The sequence below is a fragment of the Papio anubis genome, chromosome 3, assembly GCF_008728515.1.
Source record: "Papio anubis isolate 15944 chromosome 3, Panubis1.0, whole genome shotgun sequence".
In the NCBI taxonomy this organism is placed as follows: Eukaryota; Metazoa; Chordata; class Mammalia; order Primates; family Cercopithecidae; genus Papio; species Papio anubis.
Window position 1 is genome coordinate 78,320,709 of NC_044978.1, and position 9,707 is coordinate 78,330,415.

The 9,707-nt window shown below is 36.6% G+C and overlaps 1 long non-coding RNA gene across 1 annotated transcript; it reads right to left on the reverse strand.

The window, feature by feature from the left end:
• Nucleotides 1–302: 302 nt before the first annotated feature.
• On the reverse strand, nt 303–6,470 carry LOC110743313. The gene is made up of 2 exons (XR_002522155.2): nt 1,007–6,470; nt 303–659 (listed from the first exon to the last, which is right to left on the reverse strand). It is a non-coding gene; the product is annotated as an uncharacterized LOC110743313 (long non-coding RNA).
• Between the last annotated feature and the right edge of the window lie 3,237 nt (nt 6,471–9,707).

Genomic DNA, 9,707 nt, shown 5'->3' on the forward strand with positions numbered 1-9,707 from the left:
CTCTACTAAAAATACAAAAAATTAGCCGGGCATGGTGGTGGGCGCCTGTAGTCCCAGCTACTCGGGAGGCTGAGGCAGGAGAATGGTGTGGACGCGGGGAGCAGAGCTTGCAGTAAGCCGAGGTCGCGCCACTGCACTCCAACCTGAGCGACAGAGCGAGACTCCATCTCAAAAAACAAAAAAACAAACAAAAACTAATTGCTTTAATTTATTGTGTTTGAATAACGAATGTGGCTCAAGAATGCAAAAGAGTACAGGCAACAGCCAAAAGATAACAAGCTTACATGAGTCTAAGAAAGATATTTTCTCTCATGGCCTTTTTTTTTTTTTTTTGGTCTCTTGAGTGCTAAAATTTATCTAACCACTACATCTATTCAGGAGGAACCAATATTTCCTTTTGAAGGCCTAACGTACTGAATCCGTATATCTCCTCTTAGTTCATTAAGATAGTACCATAGATTAGTGGAAATAATATACCAGGGTTCATACTCTACAAGATCATGTAAATAAGCTATGATAAATTATTGATTGCTCGTCTTCCATTTCGACTCTTATTGTTCATATATTTATTGAATTGTATTTAAGACCTAGAATTTGGAGCATAATCAAGAGCATGTATGTGGGAAGTAGCTTTTTTATTTAGAGAGGAACTACTTTTTCTCTAGACGATTTTCTTTTTTTTTTTTTTTTTTTGATTTTAAAATCTTTTTTACTGTCTCCCTTTCCAAATCACAGTTATTTACTCATGAAAATACAGCAAAGCCTTTCAACTGCAGGCAAATGGTTTGTTAGAATCAACTTCAAAACAGTCTGTACTCTCCTGCTTTCTGAATTTCCTGGAATCTTGAAGAAGCTCCTTTGTAACCTCTATTTCACTTCCTTCAATCGCCATCCAGTCACATCCAACAATTCCTCAGTTGAAAATGCCGAAATCACCGGTCTTCTGTGTCTCTGGCGCTGGGAGTTGAAGACTGGAGCTGCTCCTATTTGGCCATCTTGCTCCGACCCCTAGACGATTTTCTAACATTGTTCTTTAGCATTATACAATTTTTTGTTTTAACATCAATCTAACAGATCCTCTAGACTATCTCAACCTTTGGATCTGTTTTTCCTGCTGAGAAAACACCAAGCCATGAGCCTTATAAGTATGACTTACTTTATCATTTTTAAACAAGAAGTTTGGTCTGCATTACATACAAGTGTATGTCATTGAAAAGTATGTTTTTTCTTGTCTCTCTTTTCTGTATTGGGGAAGAATCTATCTTAGGACAATTGTCTCCTTCTCTTTCCTCTATTTATCTATCAAAGGAGTATGAATGAAAGAAGAAAGAATCAGACCAGGCAGAAGAACATTTTGGACTCTACTTAAGATTAAATGAGTACCAATTATTAAGTTTCCTACAGTGCACACCAATGAACCAGCTGAAAGTAGTTAGGAAATGTCAGCAATTTTAAATGTGTTACTAATTATTTCTGTACCTCATCAACAGCTCAGCACTTTTATTCTTGGTAACCATGACTCACCCTCTTCATCCACTCATCACCTCAATTAACTTTTTCTCTTGCGGTAATTTGCATGGCTTCATCAGAAAAATGAAGGCGCTAGGTCCCGGATGTCATTTAGAGACTCACCTTCCAGCCACTGCTCCCCATTGCATATACTGCCAGTCCTCACTCTGTTCCTAGATCTAAGTGGGAGGACCAGAGAGTGAGTACAGAGTAGCTGAAAAACAAAGTTTAATTCTGACAAGGCTCTTTTAAAATGTATGCTCTAACACCAAAGCAATGTTAGTATATGATATAGATACATATATATCTGTGTTTTAACTTTTTAATTAAATACCCATGAGGTCAGGGACTCCCATCATATTACTAAAAGCCTAATGCCTGAACCAAAGGTTGCATTCAACAAATACTTTTCAAATAAACACGTAAACGAAGGAATATATATTGCTAAACATATAAAACAAATATAATAAGGAAATAGTTCACCATTGAATTTTCTCTGAAGAATGAATTATATTACTAGAAGGTCACTGATGAGTTGACCACTGATAAATGTCTAAATATAAGTTTAGGAGTATAAGCCAGAAAACATCCAATTATTTTCCAGGAAAATTGGGGTATTCCTGGAGTGGAGAAGAGGCAATGTGAAAGGAAGGAGGTGCTCAATAAAGAAGGGAAAAATCGCCCGGTATGGCAGCAGAGTAACAGAGGGGTTTGGAAGAACAAGAATCACTAACATGGAGTTTAATAATTGTTTGTTCTACCATGTGCCATGTAATCAACACTTCTTCTGCCCTCCTGCAAAATATTCACTAAATTCTATGTTTTTCACTAATGTGAGGGTATTCTTTTGGAAAACCTAGATCTGTGGTTTCTTTCCTTGTTAGAAATGTTGCTGGGCAAAGACAGCTCACAAGAAAAGAGGATTATGAAAGCATAAATCCTGGGTGGATCTTTTGAAGAACTCTTGGGAGGTCTAATGGTATATGCAAGTTATGAGATAGGGGGTGCAATTCAATTTTATCTTGATCCAATGGTGTAGGGAGACCAACTTGTCATCTGAGATCTATGCTGCTCACTCAGTGTGGAAAAATAGAATGTCCTCAAGCAATAGGACTAGGATGTTCTTTGAATATGTTTTCTACTATGCAGCTTTCAGTTCCCTAGTGAGCTATCATCTCTCATTACCATCAAACAGCTGTAAGCAAGATACCTTTCTTCTGGCTAACAACGTAATAATTATCATTATTGGTTATAATTGTAATAGCTAACATTTGTTAAGATTATACAAAGTGACAGGCATGGTGCTAAGCATTTAACAAGCCTCACTTTATTTGTAGATATTTATCTATAATATTACTCATTAGATGAGAAACGGTATGCATAGAACAGTATAACTGCTATATAAACATTTTTTCAATGAATAAATGAATAGAATAGTTAGCATTTACTAAACCCTTCAATGGTGCCAGTCTGTTCTGAGCGTTTTCTAAGTACTTTAGCATGTACTAACTCGCTGGATCTTCAATACGATCCTATAGGGTAGGTAGTATTACCATTCCCATTTTCAGAGGAAGAAACTGAGGCACAGAGAGGTTAAAGAGTGCCTACAGTATATACTTTTAACCATACAGTCTTCTAAATGAATGATCTAAGGAAAACAAACCTTAGAGAGGTTAAATAACTTGCCCAAGTTCACCCATCAAGTAAGAGGAGACACAGGACTTAAACTCAGGTCTAGTTGTCTTCACAATTCATGCTTTTAAGTGTTACGTGCAAAAAAAAAAAGAAAGAAAGAAAGAAAGAAAGAAAAACCATCCATCCATCAACTCATAACTAACTGGGTTCTAAAGATCAGAGTCCAAATCTTCTTCAAAGTGATCACAAATCCTGGAGGCTCTGGGTAAAATTTGACAGCCTAGAAAAGATGCCAATTGGGCAATCAGAAGAAAGAGAAGCCAGAAGTACCAGTAAGAAAGACAAAAGGCAATCATTAAATGGAGACTTATTTTTGGCTAGGCAATAACAATGTCACCAGATCAGGGCTGGCTTCATGGGAGTGCAACCAATGCAGTCACACAAGACTCAATGCTCAAAAAAGCCCTATATTTGCAATTTAATACTCTGCAGCTACCATACTGTAATGATTACCTCAGGAAAACAGGCTTAGAGAAGTTAAATAACTTGGCTAAGGTTATCCATTGAATCTGATCATTAGAATTTGCATTTTTAAGTGAAGTTTGATGGGACAAGGGAGCATGCACAGGTGGTTGGAACCTCATTCATGGATAGCCTCCTCCTACCATCTCTCCCCTTTCCCACCAACTTAATATGGGTTCTTGGCCACCTAGGCCCTGTTCAGCCTCCTCCTCCCTACACCATCCGTGTGACCACTAACACCTTCACCTTTGGCAAGGAAAGACTCACATTCTGTTGTTTACCTTCCAGCCCCAAGAGGGCCTGGATGCAAGCACAGAAAGGGTCAGTGTTGGGTGCATACCACATGATATCTTAGGGCAGGTCAAGGCAGTGACTCTCTACTCTAGGCTGGCTGCAATACAGAGCATTTCATGGGCAATTTGGCAGAAGCCTCTTACCACTCCCAATCCGGGTACCAAGCACATGTGAGAGAGGAGGTGACAATCTGTGGATGGTCATCTGTTTACCATGGATTAGAACAAGGACCCATAAGAAGGAATCATTGACTTCCCTTCCCTATCAAGAGCCCCACATTTTTATTGCACTGGGGCCCACAACTATCCTTGCAGCAGATCAACATGGAGCTTTACATAGTTGGAAACTGAATTTCCAACACAATTAATAAAGTATGGGATGTGGGGTATAAGAGTCAGAGAATAGCCAAAGATTAGACAAAGGCTTATGGCCTGAATTGTCATCAACCAAAGTAATATTGTTATGCTTTTTGTGTGTTTGTTTGACAGTGTGGAAGGTTTCAGAAGTTCTGTTTTTAATATGTTGAGTTTAAAATAATCTATTAGATGTCCCAGTAAAAATATCAAGTAGCCAATTGGAAAGAGATTGAGCTGAAGTTATAAATTTGGGAATCATAAACATACAGATGGTATTCAAGGCCTCAAAATCAGATGAGAACAGGATCACTGAGATAGTGAGTATAAAGGAAAAAGAGAAAAAAACTAAAGTGCTCTAGGACACTTTTCAACTCTAAAATGTAAGAGAAAAAAGAGAGAACCGGTGAAGAAGACAGAGCAGCAGAAGACCAGCAAAGCAGGAAGGAAAAGGAGTGTGTGATGCCCTAGAAACCAAAAGAAGGCATATGTTAAAAAGAATTGAACAATCAATAATCAGAAGTAAATGTTACTGATGGGTCAAGACTAAAATGAGGGGTAAGAACTAGCCTTTAGCAAAGTGGAGGCCATTGGAGACCGTAGGGGAGGGCAGTAGAAGCCTAATTGATTAGAATGGGTTAAGAGAGAATGGGAGGAATGGAACTGAAAACAAGAAGTATAGACAATTCTTTCAAGGAGCTTTGTCGCAAAGGGGACAAAAATTGTGCTGGATGGCAGAAGAACTGTTTCAAGAAAAGCTTGTTGATATTGTTTCATATGGGAGAAATAACAGCAGGTTTGTATGCTAAAGGAGAATAATTCAGTAAAGTGAAAAATTAACGTTGTAAGAGGCAGTGGGGAGAATTGCTGAAGCAATGTCATGGAAAAGGTGAGAAGGGACCACATCTGCTGCACAGTTAGAGAGACTGGCTTTTGATAAAAGCATGTATATTTCATTGAGGGGGGAAGGAAGAGAAAAGGAATGTAATGCTGATGATCAAACATGGTGTTGGGAAGTTCTCTCTTGATTGTTCTAAACGCCTCCTTTTTTAAAAAGTCATTCAGCTAAGATTGAGAATGAGGAAAGGTACTGGAATTTTGAAAAGAAATAAAGTTGTAAAATAGTCATCCAGGTGAGTGAGTACCTGAATATGTGAATGGACTAGGGACAGAAAGTATGTTTGCTTGATAACGTTAAATTTAAAGCTATGCCATTCAGTGTGGTTGTATGTTTTATGTTTTGCATCAACCACGCTCAGCTGCACAAGTACAGGTGGAGAAACTTGGATTTAATTACAGCTGAGCCAAGCCAACTACAGTAAAACCCAAGAAGGACAAAGGAATCAAGGAAATATACAAGAGAGTGATTTATATTAATTGTCCATGCAATTTGAGTAATGAAAGAGGAAAATGAGGATATCATGGAGGTGAGGGACACTGAAACATGGGTAGGATCAATAGACTGGGAATCACAGTGAGATAAAAGAATTATACATTTTGATCTGAAATGGCTTTATGTCTTGCCAAGTTGTTTATGTTTTAAGAATTTTTAAAAAGTTTATCCAACATTTTTAGTTGAACAATTAGTTCAAATGATTCTAAGCAGTATTACTGGAAATTGGACCTTCCCTTGGCTTTAAAACTCATGTTTATTTATTTCTTTCATTCCCTCAAACATCCATGCCAATACAAAAGCCTGCTGACTCACCACTCCATTCCCTTGCCACCACTCAAGTCCAGGTATTCAGCAGCACATATCTAGATAGGTGCCACAGACTCCTACTGATTTCTATTACAATCTAATTTATGGCTATGAGGATGCGGTTTTTTTTTTTCTCAAACATTATTGCTTAGCATAGCTGAACATGGAGGAATTAAATTCATTTCTGTCTTCAATATCCCAAATCTAGTATGGTACGTAACTATTTTTAAATATTAAGATTCCCCTCCACAGGCATTCTAATGTCTTTAATATTTTGTATTGTGTGTTTTCTTGCAAAAAAAAGTGCATTATTTTGTGTTTCTTAAAATATTTGTACATTGCTTATTCATATGCTTTATTTTTCTATTGAGATTGCTGTCTTTTCCTTATTAATTTGCAAGTGTTTCTTATATATTCTAGATATTTATCTTTTTCAGATATTAATATCTTGAACATATAGATGCTCTCATTTTGTTAGCTCTTAATATTTTCTATTCATTAATCAGGAATCATTAGTTTAGATATAAACAAATTCACCAACATTTGCCTTATAGTTTATTCTTTGAAAGTTTTGAGAAATTATTCTCTAGGATCAAAGGCATTCTTCTACTCTTTCTTCTGTTAAGTGTATAGTTTTACCTGTCACATCTAGAGTGTACTTTTGAATGTGGTTAGTTAGCAATCAAGTTTATTTTTCTGCATATGGTAAACCACTTTTCCCAACAACATTTTCCTAATAATCTATCTTTCCCCCCTTGACTTGCAGTGTCATTTTATTGTAAATTAAATATATTTCCACATACAAACAATTCTGTCTTGGCACTTTTTGTTCCATTTTGTTGGTCAATTTGTCTGTTCTTGGGCTAATTTCTCAATATTTGATAGAGCAAGCAAGATTCACCCACATACACTTTTTATTGTTATTAAATTTAAATTTATTATTTGTGAACAATTATTCTTCCCAGTACATGAAAAATATAACTGATATTTTGATTGAAATTATATTGAATGTATAGATTAATTCAAGAAGTTGTGGTATTCTCACAATATTAAGTCATTCCAGCTGGAAGCATGAAAAGTCTCTCTAATCATAAAGATTGTTATTTCCTTTAGTACAGTTTTAAATTTTTCCACGTAAGATAATTGTGTTATTTATTACATTGATTGTAGGTATCTTACAGATCTTACTGCTACTTTGAATTATATTTTCTAGTTGATGAAGAGAATTATATTTTCTCTCTTACGGCAACTCATTCAGTGTTCAGAAACAGACACTAGCAGGTGTACCAATTCCAGTACAGCTGATTTGAATACAGTAGAATGTTGCCCTGGCAGAGTAGCTCAACCTGAAAACTATGACAGATCAACAGGCTCCATTTGAATAAACAAACTTTATGACTGGCCCATGTACCTCTTGCCCCTTACAGCTTTGTATAGACCTCCAAATGTCCACTGAAAGAAGGAAAATAATTCAACCTTTTTTCAATGTCAATAGTAGGACATTGCTAACTGTTTTTACTGAACAAAGACACTACATAGCATAAGAAACTGAGTGACTTAGTCTATTCAGGTTTCAATAACAAAATAGCATAAACCGGGTTGCTTACAAACAACAAGAATTGATTTCTCTCAGTTGTAGAGTCTGGGAAGTGCCAGATCAAGGCATCCAAAGATTCAGTATCTGGTAAGTTCCCAATTTTTCATGGATGGTGGCTTCGTACTGTGTCCTCATGTGGCGAACAGGGCCACCAAGCTCCCTTGGGCCTCTTCTCTAAGACACTAATCCCATTCACAGGGCTCTGCTCTCATGATCTAATACCTCTCTGAAGGCCCCACCTCCTAATATTATCACCTTGGGGGTTAGGACTCCAACATATGAATTTTGAGGGGATACAATCATTCAGACCATAACCCTGGGAGATGTAGTTTCTAATGTTCAGAAATACGTATGTTTGTAGCTTAAAAAGAAGTAGCTGTAGAAAATAGAGAGCATACACCAAGGTAAGGTTCTGGAGTTCAGAGCGAAGAAGTTGGAGAACTGGCAGTTAAAAACAGATGAAATAGGTTCTTAGGAAAAGGAAGACAAGCTATCTCTCATGGCTTCAGAACACAGACATTTCCTGAGTGTCTATAAGCCCTGTGCTCAATTCTGAAGAAACAATGATCAAGAAAACAGTCACAGTCTGTGTTCTCATGGAGCTGGGAATATAATGAAAGAACCAGACATTGAGCAAGTAAGTAGAAGAAAATAGGCAGAAATACAATCTTAGAAAAAAGTGGGAGACACATTATCCTCTAAGATGGGAAGAAGAAAGAGGGAAGAGCGAGATGTAATGACTTTCTGAGGCAAAGGGAGGCAGCATTCAGGGAGATGATGGATTATAGCTTTTTATCATCCGAAAAAATAAAAAGTAAAAGTATCTGCTAAGAATAAGAGGTATCGATTCATATTGGGTACCATAAAAAGCAGGCAAATTTTAAATTACAACTCCAAGGACAAAATATGAATGAGTACCAGCATCAAGGCACCAGCTGAGGCAAGAGATCATGAGAGTGTGGTCATAGGACCACCTGTTTCAAATCATCTGGAAGGCTTCTCAAACATGATTTCTGCATAAACTCTCCCAGAAACCAACTAATTCAGAGTCCCCGGTGGTAGGCCAAGGAGCTACATTTTTTGGTAAGTAATTCAGGAAATTCCTATGCTCACCAGAATTCAAGCAGCCCTGATGCCATTGAGCTAATCCTTACTATGTTTCAAGTTTCTGCCAAGATCCAGCATCAAATTTCATAATCTAAATTTCTTCCAAAGAATTTGCTTTTGAATATGTTTAATTGAATCTATAGGCACAGATCTTTATGGTTACACTTTCCTTCCTTCATCTCAACACTTTTTTAAAAGATTTTTTCTATTATTTGCTCTCTTTAAATTATTGCAAGTAACAAGGAATAAGAAGGTAATTCCGTCGTCTGTGGCTATAAATGGTTTTACATGTGCAAAGCATTTTCTGGCTTTTCAAGGAGAAAAGACCCATTTTAGAAGGATTAAGAAACTGTATTGCAAGAATGAAGATTAGAAAACACTAACAAATAGTATATGTTTAAGTGTTGGCTAAATGTATAGTTTTCCAGTTCTGGTTCTTTCTACATCTACATTCTCTCAACATCTACCTCTAAGTGAAATCTAGGAAATTGAAGTTCATTAAATTTGGGCTGTACTGGAAAGCAACTGACAGTTAAGTGGGTGTGGGAAACCTGAAGTGAGGAAAAGTTGACAAGGCGTCTCCAAGTGAAATTCTTGAATTTCACAGACAGCATCAAATGCCAAACAAAATGGATAATGTAGTAAAGATCCACAGGAAACAGTCTCCTAGAAAACTATTGTTTTCAGTGACTAATAGCCACCTTTTCTTAAAATTGCATTTGTTACAAGAAAATAAATGGTCTGATAGATAAGTATAGATAAAGATACACAAGTATATATTTCTATTGAAATGTGAATCCTAACACATTTATAAATCTGTTCATGTTGAAAAAGAAGGTGACAGAGTGAGACTTGGTCTCAAAAAAAAAAGAGAAACAGAGGGAAATGTAAATGTTTGATAAATTTAAATTAAAATGTACAGAAAAGTTGGTCCATTAAATTGTCTCTGCAAAATATTACCTTTATTCTTTATTCTTGCACTTTAAAT